Raw genomic sequence first — 14,308 nt, 5'->3', positions numbered from 1 at the left:
GGGGAAACTTGAATACTGACTAAATATTTGGTGATACTAAGGAATTTTTGTTAGTTTTGTCTCCGTCTGTTTGGGGATGTAATACAGTGCCATATTCTGAATGGCTTATAAACAACAGAAATTGGTTTCTTACAGTTCTAGAGTCTGGGAAGTTTAAGATTAAGATCCCCACACCTATAATGTCTGGTGAGGGCTTGCTTCCTGCTTCGTTAGATAACCGTCTTTGCTATGTCTTCAGGGAGCTCTCCCAGGCCTCTTTTGTAAGGGCAACTAATCTCATTCATGAGGACTCTACCCTCACAACCTAATCACCCCCCCCCAAAGCATCCCACCTCACATTGGGTTTCAACATAAGAATTTGGGGGAAACCGTGTTTTGTGTTGTTTTGTTTTTTGTTTTGTTTTGTTTTTTGTTTTGTTTTGTTTTCAGTGTAGTAATGCTAGTATGGTTGTATTTTTAAAGTATCTTGTAGAGATACATAATAAAATATTTACATATCAAATTAAGAATAAACTGTATAGCATCTTTTTTTTTTAATGCACAGAATAAGTTTGTTGTTGTCTGGGCATTTCCAGAAAAATCAATTCTTCACTAACAAATTTAGGTCTGCTGTGTTGTGAGGAAAATTAGTTTTGAAAGAAATAACATCTTCAAAAGATCACATAGAAAAATTTTGATAAGGGAGTAAAACTAATTGATGAATCAAATCTTCATTAAAGTTTTAAATAGAAAAATATTGATCCTCATGAAAATTATGTAAATGAAGCAAAAATTAAAAATATTTATTTGGTTCTATTGACTATTAATCACACAGTTTAAAAGCTGTAGTAGAATTTACTCAGAAAAAAGTCATGAGGTCATTGATCATGAATTAATTCTTACTTATTAACAAAGTGGAGTCAAGCTCTGCTTTCTGTCTTCTGCCCTGAGAATAGCATTTACACACAGGAGCAGCTTTTCAGCCTGATCCTGGAATGAGAAGACATGTGACATATTTCCTTCACCTATATGCAGTAGGATGGAACTAAGGCTCAGGAAGTTAAGTGATTTGCCTAAGATCATAGAGCCAATAAATTAATAAAGCCTGGCTTCAAACCCAAGTCTCTGTCACTTGAAATGCCGTGATATGAAACAGTTTGCATCACTTACTACTTTCCCTTACTACTTTCCCAAGGAATAGTGGATACCTTTGTAACTGTAGCCAAAATACAGTGGAAGAGAAGGATCAGGGCATATACTAGTGGTTGAAACACAGCACAACCTTTCTTTAACTGTGGAGACCTATGTATCTCTGCCTTTTTAAAAAATCTTTTAACTACATGCTAAGAGCTCTTGATATATTATAGAATAAGTCTTTCTCTTTTAAAATGCAGATTAATTTCCCTCTCTTCTGAACTCATCATATATTTACAGGGATGATATCATTAATCTGAAAGGGGGTTAGTGAGATCATTACCACAACCATCAATTTTATACCACTTTTATGACACATTAGTATAAACCGTATGACAGGTCTCAGTCTGGATATTCATGGCTACCAACTATTTAAGAAATGTTTTTTTATTCTTTTTATTTTTTAATAGCTACTGAAAATCGCCAAAGAGATTTTTAAATAAAGATCTTGTAACCAGTTACAATAATAACAACACACGTGCTTTTTTTTTAAAAGTAGCATCAAAATATCCTTGCTATCCCTTTGCACACCCCCTCTCACCAATCCTAAAAACAAAGCTGAGGTAATGACCATGGCCACTTAGTATTTCATAAATGTTAAAGCATTGTCAGTTGTAATGTAACTATTGCTTTAGAATAATTTTTTGGGGGATGAAGAAAGATATTTACACATTAGATGTGTTGGATGCGTCATGATTTCTGGAACATTAAAAATGCTGGAAAATACATATATGTCTTAGAATTCAGAAAATATGGTGATTTTCCGGGCCCTCTTTTCTCTCATCTGTCAGATGAACTTTTGAACTTGGTGGTTTGGGAAAGTTATACTGTTCTTATATTTGGGAGTGAGGTACCAGTATTTTCCAGCACTTAAATGTTGGCTATTTTTTTATTATTATAAAAATAATTTATTTAATGGAGTTCGTGTTGGGTTAAACACTGTAGTGCTATGATTAAGTAGCTTCTTACTGACTGGCAATATAAAGATTGAGATACGTGATATAGCATTTTACCTGTAGTATACAACAGTGTGTATTAAGTTCCTTTCTCCCATCTTTGCTACTGTCATGTGTATTAATTTAACATACGCTATAAACACATTACATTTTTACTGTTATGCTTTTAGGCAGCCAATTATCTCTTAGAGAAGTTAAAAATAAGAGAACAACTATATTTCTGTGTACCTTCATTTATGCTGTTCCTTATTCTTTTTCCTTTGTGTACATACATGTGTCTGGTTTGGTATTCGATTTCCTTCCACCTAAAGTACTCTTTCCCCCTTTTATGTGGTGCAGGTTTGCTGGTAATGACTTATTTGTTTTCATTTCTTGGAAAAGTCTATTTGACCTTTCTTTTGAAAGATATTTTCTCTGGGTATAGGATTCCGGTTTTTCTCTTGGTGTTGTAAACTTGTCACTTGACTGTCTTCTGGCTTACTTAGTTTCAGTGAGAAATGTTTCAATACAGTATGTCTTTTTTCCTCTGGGTGCCTTAAACATTTTCTTTTTATCTTTGGTTCTGAGTAGTTTGAATATGATTTGTCTATTTGAATATGGTTTGGGGGTGGGGTTAGAGGTATAATTTATCCTACCTATTGTCTGAACAACTTCTGTGTCTTTGTTTTGGGAAATTCTCAGCATTTATGTCTTCAGTTGTTTCTTCTGCTCCATTCTCTTTTACTTCTAGGATTACACCTGCATGTGTGTTAAATCATTTGATTATCCTACAGCTCTTAAATTTTGTTTTGTTCTTTTCTACCCACACATTTTTTCCCCTTCTGTTTCATTTTGTACAATCTATTACTTGATTCTGTTGAGTTTACTATTGAACCATTCCAAAGCTTTATTGAACTCACTATTCATGTTTTTCCTTGCTTCCTCGTGTAACTTATAATTTGTGGTTGAAAGGTGGATGTTTTATGTTGGACAGTAGAGACTGAGGAAGATAGTATTTATGCCTGGCTAGGCCTTTAGCATGAGTAGTTGAGTCAGTCTCATCTGTGGTTGAGCTGTATTTTGTATTGCTATACTTAGCCAAAGCGCACTATAGGCTTCAAATTCAAGTCTAGGGTTACCTTTTTTAGGGTGGAGTCTCATTTGCCAGAGGATTCTTCAAATGTTTGCTCTACCTTCAACTTTTTATCTTATTTTCTTGTTGTTATGATATTTCAGAAAGGGTCTCTTCGTATGCTCTTCCCTCCCCAGCAGTAGACTGATATTATTTATTCTTCAGTGTTTGCTAACACAGTGGTGGAAGTGGGTAAGGGTGCTAGTTGGGGGGGAGGCATTCTGTTTTATGTTTTTGTTTCAGTTTAAAGCTGTGACAGTGTATCCCCACTTCTTAGTGATTCTGCCTCTCCCCAATGGTAGGGGATATCTAAAGGTCTATGATGTTTTCTACCCCTGTCTCAGGGATAGAGGTTTTTTCTGTTACCTTCCTCCAGTTTATGCAGTTTATTTTTAGTTATACCAAGTGAAAATAGTTATTCCACAAAGTATATTTGTTAAGGTTTTTTAAAAAGAGACAGAAGGTAAGTAGGAGAGGGACACGAAGAGCGGGAAACACAGAATCGGAAGCAGGCTCCAGGCCCTGAGCTGTCAGCACAAAGCCAGATGCAAGGCTCGAACTCATGAGTGGTGAGATCATGACCTGAGCTGAAGTCAGACGTGTAACCAACTGAGCCACCCAGGTGCCCCTGTTAAGGTTTTTTTTAAAGTGTTTTTTATGTTCTGATCTGGAACCATTTCCCTAGACTAGTTTTTGCTAGGCTTTTCTGTTAGTGGCACCAGAGATACATAATTTTTAGGCATCAGTTGTCAAGAGTGTTATTGAATATATTTTTAAATATCACTTAATAAATATATATTTTCATTTTTCATATTACTATGTAAGTTTTATTTCTTGAATTCTTTTTTATTGAAGTATAGTTGATATACTGTGTTACATTAGTTTTAGGTGTACAACATAGTGATTCAACTTCTCTATACATTATGCTATGCTCTATACAAGTGTAACTACCGTCAGTCCCTATACAATACCAATGACCAGTATATTCCATATACTGCATCTTTTATCTCTGCGACTTATTCATTCTATAACTAGAAGCCTGTATCTCCCACTCCCTTCACCCATTTTGCTGATCCTCACACCCTCTTCCCTCTGGCAGCCTTCATTTCTTTATATCTGTGGGTCTGTTTTTTGCTTTTTGTTTGTTTAGATTCCACAATAAGTGAAATCATACAAGATTTGTCTTTCTCTGTCTGATTTATTTCACTTAGCATAATACCTTCCAGGTCTATCCATGTTGTCGCAAATGGCAAGATCTCATACCTTTTTATGGCTGAGTAAAAGTCCTGTGGTGTGGTGTGTGTGTGTGTGTGTGTACACAAACCACATCTTTATCCATGCATCCATCAGTGGACATTTGGGTTACTTCCATATCTTGGCCATTATAATAATGCTGCAGTAAGCATAAAGGTGCATGTATTTTTTCAAATTAATGCTTTCATTTTCTTTGGGTAAATAGCCAAAAGCTGTAGCTGTCCAGTTTTCCCAGCACCATTTATTGAAGAGGCTGACATTTTCTCATTGTGCATTCTTGCCTCTTTTGTCATAAATTAATTGACCACATAAATGTCAATTATTATTTTGGGGCTGTCCTGTTCCATTGATCCATATGCCTATTTTTATGCCAATACCATACTGTTTTGATTATTACAGTTTTGTAGTATATCTTGAAATCTGGGCCTATCAGCTTTGTTCTTCTTTCACAAGGTCGCTTTGGCTATTTGGGGGTCTTTTTTGGTTCCAGACAAATTTAATATTGTTTGTTCTAGTTCAGTGAAAAATACTTTCTTTTTTTAAATTTCTTAATGTTTATTTTTGAGAGAGAAAGAGCGTGCGCGCGCAAGTGGAGTGGCAGAGAGAGAGAGGGAGAGACAGAATCTGAAGCAGGCAGAGCCAGACATGGGACTCAAACCCACAAACCACGAGATCATGACCTGAGCCAAAGTTGGACGCTTAAATGACTGAGCCGTGCAGGTGCCCCATAAATACTTGGTATTTTAATAGGGATTGCATTGAATCTACAGATTGCTTTGGGTTTGAACTATTCTTAATCATACATTTTTCGACAAAAATTCTGCATGGTAAAAACTGGGTCACTTTGTTTTAAACAACAGCACTTTTGACACCAAATGTATGGGGTTTTTCCCTATATCAGTCAATTTTTCAACTCTCTGGACACCAACTGGATGTCCTATAATTTCGATTCAATTCTGAGATAAGTACCTGGAATTAGTGCAGACCTCCAATTCTCCCCTCCTTCATATGCCAGTCTCAAGTCCTGTATTTCTGACCAGTTGGCTAAATCTAGGGTTCCCATGACCTCCTCTTTGGGTTTGACAATTTGCTAGATGGCTCACAGAATTCCGGAAGGCACTCTATTTACTATTACCAGTTTATTTTATTTTATTTATTTAAATAAATTTATTTTTTAATTTACAATCCTAGTTAGTTAGCATATAGTGCAGCCATGATTTCATGAGTAAATTCCTTAATGCCCTTACCCATTTAGCCCATTCCCTCTCCCAAAACCCCGCCAGTAATCTGTTCTTCTCTACATTTAAGAGTCTCTTTATGTTTTGTCCCCCTCCCTGTTTTTATATTTTTTGCTTCCCTTCCCTTCTGTTCATCTGTTTTGCATCTTAAATTCCTCATGAGTGAAGTCATGATATCTGTCTTTCTCTAATTTTACTTAGCATAATACCCTCTAGTTCCATCCACGTAATTGCAAATGGCAAGATTTCATTCTTTTGATTGGTAATACTCCATCATGTATATATACCACATCTTTTTAAAAAATTAATTAATTAATTAACTTTTTAATTTACATCCAGGTTAGCATATAGTGCAGCCATGATTTCAGGAATAGATTCCTTAATGCCCCTTACCTATTTAGCCCATCCCCCCTTCCACAACCCCTCCAGCAATCCTGTTTGTTCAAGAGTTTCTTATGTTTTGTCCCCCTGCCTGTTTTTATATTATTTTTGCTTCCCTTCCCTATCTTCATCTGTTTTGTATCTTAATTCCTCATATGCGTGAAGTCATATATTTTTGTTTCTCTGACGGATTAATTTTGCTTAGTGTAATACCCTCTAGTTCCATCTGCATATTTGCAACTGGTAAAATTTCATTCTTTTTGATTGCCGAGTAATATTCCTTTACACACACACACACACACACACACACACACACCACATCTTCTTTATCCATTCCTCCATTCATGGACATTTGGGTTCTTTTCATACTTTGGCTGTTGTTGATAGTGCTGCCATAAACATTGGGGTGCATGTTCTCCTTTGAAACCGCACACCTGTATCCCTTGGATAAATACCTAGTGCAATTGTTGGGTCGTAGGGTAGTTCGATTTTTAATTTTTTGAGGAACCTCCATACTGTTTTCCAGAGTGGCTATACCAGTTTGCATTCCCACCAGCAGTGCAAAGAGATCCTCTTTCTCTGTATCCTCTAACAATGTCTGGTGTTGCCTGAGTTGTTAATGGTAGCCATTGTAGCAGGTGTGAGGTGGTATCTCATTGTGATTTGATTTGTATTTCCCTGATGATGAGTGATGTTGAGCGTTTTTGCATGTGCCCGTGAACCATGTGGAGGTCTTCTTTGGAAAAGGGTCTATTCCTGTCTTTTGCCCATTTCTTCACTGGATTATTTGTTTTTTGGGTGTTGAGTTTGAGAAGTTCTTTATAGATTTTGGATACTAACCCTTTATCTGATATGTCGTTGCAAATATCTTCTCCCTTTCTGTCAATTGTCTTTTAGTTTGCTGATTGTTTCCTTCTCTGTGCAGAACGTTTTTATTTTGATGAGGTCCCAATAGTGCATTTTTGCTTTGTTTCCCTTGCCTCTGGAGACATGTTGAGTAAGAAGTTGCTGTGGCCAAGATCAGAGAGGTTTTTGCCTGCTTTCACCTCGAGGATTTTGATGGCTTCCTGTCTTACATTTAGGACTTTCATCCATTTTGAGTTTCTTTTTGTGTATGGTGTAAGAAAGTGGTCCAGGTTCATTCTTCTGCATGTCGCTGTCCAGTTTTCCCAGCACCACTTGCTGAAGAATATCCATTGGATATTCTTTCCTGCTTTGTCAAAGATTGGCTGTCCATATGTTGTGGGTCCATTTTTGGGTTCTCTATTCTGTTCCATTGATATCAGTGTCTGTTTTTGTGCCAGTACCATGCTGTCTTGTTGATTACACCTTTGTAATACGTCTTGAAGTCCAGGAGTGTGATTGCCTCCAGCTTTGGTTTTCTTTTTCAAGATTGCTTGATTCGGGGTCTTTTCTGGTTCCATACGAATTTTAGGATTATTTGTTCTAGCTCTGGGAAGAATGCTGGTGTTACGTTGATAGGATTGCTTGAATATGCAGATGCTTTGGGTAGTTGCATTTTACCATATTGCTTTCCGAGCATATGTCCATTTGGAATTTCTTAAGCTGTAGTTTTGACATATGACTTTACCAATATTTGTTCTTCCCATCCAGGAGCATGGAATGTTTTTCCATTTTTTGTGTCATCTTCAATTTCTTTCATAAGCTTTCTGTAGTTTTCAGTGTATAGATTTTTCACCTCTTTGATTAGATTTATTCCTAGGTAGTTTATAGTTTTGGTGCAATTATAAATGGGACCGATTCCTTGATTTCTCTTTCTGTTGCTTCATTATTGGTGTATAGGAATGCAACTGATTTCTGTGCATTGATTTTATATCCTGCGACTTTGCTGAATTTATGGATCAGTTCTGGCTGTTTTTGGTGTAATCTTTTGGGTTTTCCATATAGAGTATCATGTTGTCTGCAAAGAGTGAAAGTTTGACTTCCTCCTTGCCTATTTGTGCTTTTTATTCCTTTGTGTTGTCTGATTGCTGAGGCTGGGACTTCCAACGCTGTGTTGAACAACGGTGGTGAGAGTGGACATCCCTGTTGTGTTCCTGATGTCAGGGGGAAGCTCTCAGTTTTCCCCATTGAAGATGAGATAGTAGTAGTGTCTTTCATATATGGCTTTTATGATCTTGAGGTATGATCCTTCTACTCCTATTTTCTTCAGGGTTTTTATCAAGAAAGGATGCTGTATTTTGTCTAATGCTTTCTCTGCATCTTTTGAGAGGATCATGTGGTTCTTGTTCTTTCTTTTATTGATGTGATGTATCACATTGATTGTTTTGCGGATATTGAACCAGCCCTGCATCCCATGTATAAATCTCACTTGTTATGGTGAATAATACTTTTAATGTACTGTTGGGTCTGGTTGGCTAGTATCTTGTTGAGAATTTTTGCATCCATGTTCATCAGGGAAATTGGTCTGTAGTTTCCTTTTTAGTGGGGTCTTTATCTGGTTTTGGAATCAAGGTAATCCTGGCTTCATAGAATGAGTTTGTAAGTTTTCCTTCCATTTCTATTTTTTGGAACAGCTTCAACAGAATAGGTGTTAAGTCTTCCTTAAATGTTTGGTAGAATTCCCCTGGAAAGCCATCTAGCCCTGGACTTTTTTGGGGGGGGAGATTTTTAAATTAAATTTAATTTTTTAAGACTTTTTTTTTAATGTTTATTTAGTTTTGAGAGAGAGAGGGAGAGAGAGAGCACAAGTGAGAGAGTGGCAGAGGAGACACAGAATTTGAAGCAGGCTCCAGGCTCTGAGCTGTCAGCACAGAGCCTGATGTGAGGCTTGAACTCACGTACTGTGAGATCATGACCTGAGCCGAAGTTGGACACCCAACAGACTGAGCCACCCAGGCGCCCGGGAGATTTTTATTACTAATTCAGTTTCTTTACTGGCTATGGGTGGGTCTGTTCAAATTTTTTATTTCTTCCTGTTTCAGTTTTGGTAGTTCATATGTTTGTAAGAATTTGTCTATTTCTTCCAGATTACCCATTTTATTGGCATATAATTGCTCATATTCTCCTATTGTTGTTTGTATTTCTGCTGTGTTGGTTGTGATCTTTCCTCTTGCATTCTTGATTTTATTTATTTGGGTCCTTTCCTTTTTCTTTTTGATCAGACTCACTTGAGGGTTATCAATTTTGTTAATTCTTCCAAAGAACCAGCTTCTGGTTTCATTGATCTATTCTACTTTTTTTTTGTTTTTTTTGGTTTCAATAGCATTGATTTCTGCCCTAATCTTCATTATTTCCTGCCTTCTGCTGGTTTTGGGTTTTATTTGCTGTTCTTTTTTCAGCTCTTTAAGGTATGAGGTTAGGTTGTGTATCTGAGATCTTTCTTCCTTCTTTAGGAAGGCCTGGATTGCTATATGCTTTCCTCTTATGACCGCTTTTGCTGTGTCCCAGAGGTTTTGGGCTGTGGTGTTATCTTTTTCCTTGGCTTCCATGTACTTTTTAATTCCCTTTTTAACTTCTTGGTTAGCCCATTCATTCCTTAGTAGGATGTTCTTTAATCTCCAAGTATTTGTTATCTTTCCAAATGTATTTTGTAGTGTCGTGGTTTGAAAATATGCATGATGTGATCTGCATCTTTTTGTACGTGTTGAGGGCTGAATTGTGTCCCAGTATGTAATCTGTTCTGGAGAGTATTCCACGTGCAGTGGAGAAGAACGTATATTCTGCTGCTTTAGGATGAAATGTTCTGAATATATCTGTTAAGTCCATCTGGTCCAGTGTGTCATTCAAAGCCATTGTTTCCTTGTTGAGTTTCTGATTAGATGATCCGTCCATTGTTGGAAGTGGAGTGTTGAAGTCTCCTACTCTTATCAATGAGTTTCTTTATGTTGGTGATTAGTTGATTTATATATTTGGATGCATCCACATTTGGAGCATAAATGTTTACAATTATTAGATCTTGGTGGATAGACCCCTTAATCATGATATAATGCCCTTCATCCCTTGTTACAGTTTTCATTTTAAAATCTAGATTTTCTTGGGGCGCCTGGGTGGCGCAGTCGGTTAAGCGTCCGACTTCAGCCAGGTCACGATCTCGCGGTCCGCGAGTTCGAGCCCCGCATCGGGCTCTGGGCTGATGGCTCAGAGCCTGGAGCCTGTTTCCGATTCTGTGTCTCCCTCTCTCTCTGCCCCTCCCCCGTTCATGCTCTGTCTCTCTCTGTCCCAAAAATAAATAAACGTTGAAAAAAAAATTAAAATCTAGATTTTCTGATATAAGTATGGCTTCTCTGGCTTTCTTTTGGTGGCCATTAGCATGATAGATGGTTTTCCATTCCCTTATTTTCAATCTGAAGGTGTCTTTAGGTCTAAAATGGGTCTCTTGTAAACAGCATATAGATGGATCTTGGTTTCTTATCCATTGTTACCCTCTGTCTTTTGATTACAGCGTTTAGTCCATTGATGTTTAGAGTGAGTACTGAAAGATACAAATTTATTGCTGTTATGTCACCTGTAGAGTTGGAGTTTCTGGTGTTGTTCTCTGGTCCTTTCTGGTCTTTGTTGCTTTTGGTCTTTTTTTTTTTTTTTTTTTTTTTTGTCTTTTCTTCCCTCAGAGAGTCCCCCTTAAAGTTTCTTGCAGGGCTGGTTGAGTGGTCATGAACTCCTTTAATTTTTGTTTCTCTGGGAAACTCTTTAAGTCTCCTTCTATTTTGTATGACAGCCTTGCTGTATAAAGAATTCTTGGCTGCATGTTTTTCCGATTCAGCACATTGAATATATCCTGCCACTCCTTTCTGGCCTGCCAAGTTTCTGTGGATAGGTCTGCTGCAGACCTGATCTATCTTCCCTTATAGGTTAAGGACTTCTTCTTTTGTTGCTGCTTTCAGGATTCTTTCCTTGCCTGAGTATTTTGTGAATTTGACTATAATATGCTTTGTTGATGGCTGGTTTTGTTGAATCTTATGGGCATTCTCTGCTTTCTGGATTTTGATGTCTGTGTTTCCCAGGTTAGGAAAGTTTTCCACTATGATTTGCTCACATAAACCTTCTACCCCTTTTTCTCCCTCCTCATCTTCTAGGACCCCTGTGATTCTGATGTTACTCCTTTTTAATGAGTCACCGAATTCTCTATTTTATATCATGCTCTTTGCCTTAGTGTGCCTCTTTTTTTCTGCTTCATTATTCTCCATAAGTTTGTCCTCTCTATCGTGGATATGTTGCTCTGTTTCTTCCATCTTTGCTGCTGTGGCACCCATTGGAGATTGCATTTCAATAGTAGCATTTTTTATTTCATTTTGACTAGCTTTTACTTCTTTTATCTCTGCAGTAAGGGTTTCTAGTCTGTTTTTAACCCCAGCCTGTTTTCTTATTATTGTGATTTTCAATTGTGGTTCAGACATCTTGCTTGTATCTGTGTTGATTAAGTCCCTGGCTGTCATTTCTTCCCGTTCTTTTTTGGGATGAATTTCTTCGTTTTGTCATTTTGAAGAAAGAAAAGGAATTAATAAAGTACAAAAAAAATTAAACAATTAACAACAAGAAAATCAAATGAAGAATGCTGGGTCGTAGGTGTGTTTTGGTCTCATTGTTGAAAGAAACTTGATAGATTAGAGAAAAGGGAGAAAGAGAAGAAAAGGAAGGAAAGAAAAGAAAAAGAAAAACATTTGAGAAATGAATGCAATAAAATAGAATAAAATGAAATGGAAGATAGAATATAAAAATTTACAAAAAAGTAATATAGTAGAAAAAAATTAAAAATCTTTTTAATAAAAATGGAAAAAAAAATAAATTTTTTCTCTTTCTGTATTCAAGAATAAGAAAAGAAAAAAAATTAAATAGTTGGACTAACAGAGTCAAATATGATTGAAATTACATCTGGTTTCCCCTAGAAGTCAAACTATGAAGCACTTTATAGTCTGCAAACTAAGCAGGCAGAGAGACTTGTGTTCTTCAAGAGTGCGGTTGGCCCATTTGGGCAGGGCTTAGTGTAATGGCTCCATTCTCCACTAGATGGTGCTGCTTAGCTTAGTGGGGTAGATTGTTGTGGGTGTAGGTGTGTAGGGGCATGCATGGGAGGGGTGAAAATGGAGTCACCCAGCTACCCAGTCTCTAGTATCAGAACTCTGTGCTCTTCCCTACTAGCAGTCAAGCACCCCTTCTTTGTCTCTGGCTTCTGTCCATTCTCCGTTTCTACACTGTGTGTGACCAAGGCATCTGGCTGCCCGGCGGCACCTCCCTCCTGAGTTTTATCTCAGATGGGGCCGTGTTTCCCAACCCCTCATTTCTGTACTTATTCTCTGGGGGAGGGTCTCTCTCAGCAATGGCTGGGTGCTGGCCACCCCCAGGAACGTTCGGGAGACCGTGCCACTGCTGATGCCCAGAGACTGCAGCCAGCCACCAGCCCTTCCCAGAAAAAAGTTTGTGCAGTCATGTAGCAGCAGCATTTCAAGGATTACGGCAAATCACGGCACACATCTGGCACCAGGCTTCACCCTCACATCCTGGCTCTGACACCAGTGAATGTGGCCATTCTCAGGGATCTGCTGGGACCTTTGCCTGTGGGGAGGCCACACTGCCTCTACCAAATGTCCTCCCAGTAGGAGAACCACCTCTCCCTGTGTGGCCCTCGGACCCCTCAGACCTCACACTCTGCCTCCAGGGATTTCCCCTTCCTACCAGAGCTCCGCCAGGTATTGAGCTGTGGAGTTTCAGACTCTGCGCTCCACCTGTTTATAGAGTCTTAATGGAATTTAAACCCTCTCCTTTCTCCCTTTTTTGTTTAGTCCCTGTGGCTGTTTCCACTGTTCCTTTTTCTCTCCAGCTGCTTTCAGGGGTGGGTGCTTTTCCTGTATTCCCCCACCCCCCGCCTCACATGCCTCTTCTCCCCAGGCAAAAACAGCTCCCTGTCCTCAGCGGCTTCTTTCTCTCCCAGTTCGCCTCTCCACTCTGGATACCTGCCCAGTTGTGTGGTTCAGGTCGTGCAGATTGTTGTATTAGTCCTCAAATCAGTTTTCTAGGTGTGCAAGGTGGTTTAGTGATGATCTGGCTGCATTTCAGGTCCTAGAGACAAAAAAAAACCTTCCATGCTGTTCTGCCATCTTGGCCCCTCCTCTTATTATTACCTATTTATTTAAAAAAAAATTTTTTAATGTTTACTTATTTTTGAGAGAGAGAGAGACAGAGTGTGAGCAGGGGAGGGGCAGAGAGAGATGGAGACAGAATCTGAAGCAGGCTCCAGGCTCTGCGCCGTCAGCACAGAGCCTGATGCAGGGCTTGAACTCACAGACCGCAAGATCATGACCTGAGCTGAAGTTGGACGCTTAACCAACTGAGCCACCCAGGCACCCCTACCAGTTTATTTTTTTAAAGACTGCAACTTAGTAACAGCCAAATGGAAAGAGACACAAAGGGCAAGGGGTGAAGGTGGGCAGGGAGGGGGATGGTATGCAGAACTTCCATGCCATCTCTGGGTGTTCCCCTCTGCTAGCACCTTGATGTCTTCACCAACCCCTGGTTTAGGGGTTTTTAATGGAAGTTCCATTATGCAGGCATGGCTGATTAAATCACTGGCCATTTATTGGCTATTGGTGATTAAATAAATCTCCAGCACCCTTCCCTTCCTGGAGATTGGGAAGTGCTGCTGAATATTCTAACCCTCTAATCACATCTTTTCCTCTGACTACCAGCTCACATTCTGAAGCTTTGTATAAGGCCTACCAAGAGTCATTTCATTAGCATAAACTCAGATATGAATGAAAGGGACTTATTGGGTAAATAACCAAAGATGCTTCTTTTACCTATATCATTCAGCAAAGAGTTTTAGAAGCTCTTGTGTCAGAAACTTGGAGGAAGACCAAATATTATTTCTTATTATATCACAATATCACCTTAGGCGCTCAATAAAGAATTACTAACTGAATGAATTTATGTCATTGTTTTGCTGTCCCTTCTTATGCATAGCTTTTCTTCTTTAGTTTGATACTAGGATACTCCTTTCTAAGAGTGTATAAAACATCTTGGGGGTTTCTGTATTTTTTACTTTTATAAAATTGAATATATTTGGCATATAAATTGTGTACATTTAAAGTATACAAGGTGTTATTTGGTGTATTATATATTGTAATATGATTGTCATTCCATTTTTAAATATTCAGAGGGTGTCAGTCTTTCAATTTTTTTAATGTTTATTCATTTTTGAGAGACAGAGACAGAGCATGAGTGGGGGAGGGACAGAGATA

General features: G+C 38.3%; 1 protein-coding gene and 1 long non-coding RNA gene across 2 annotated transcripts in view; one reads left to right on the top strand and one right to left on the bottom strand.

Moving 5' to 3' along the window:
• Positions 1-14,308, top strand: part of USP32 (ubiquitin specific peptidase 32) — a 241,238-nt gene that overhangs the window by 102,930 nt on the left and 124,000 nt on the right.
• Positions 3,357-12,612, bottom strand: LOC115500461. Its single transcript, XR_003964539.1, has 3 exons — positions 12,469-12,612; positions 10,164-10,166; positions 3,357-3,369 (listed from the first exon to the last, which is right to left on the bottom strand). It is a non-coding gene; the product is annotated as an uncharacterized LOC115500461 (long non-coding RNA).

The sequence above is a fragment of the Lynx canadensis genome, chromosome E1 (genome assembly GCF_007474595.2).
Source record: "Lynx canadensis isolate LIC74 chromosome E1, mLynCan4.pri.v2, whole genome shotgun sequence".
In the NCBI taxonomy this organism is placed as follows: domain Eukaryota; kingdom Metazoa; phylum Chordata; class Mammalia; order Carnivora; family Felidae; genus Lynx; species Lynx canadensis.
Note: the sequence above shows the minus strand (reverse complement) of the source record. Positions and strands in the feature narration are given on the sequence as shown.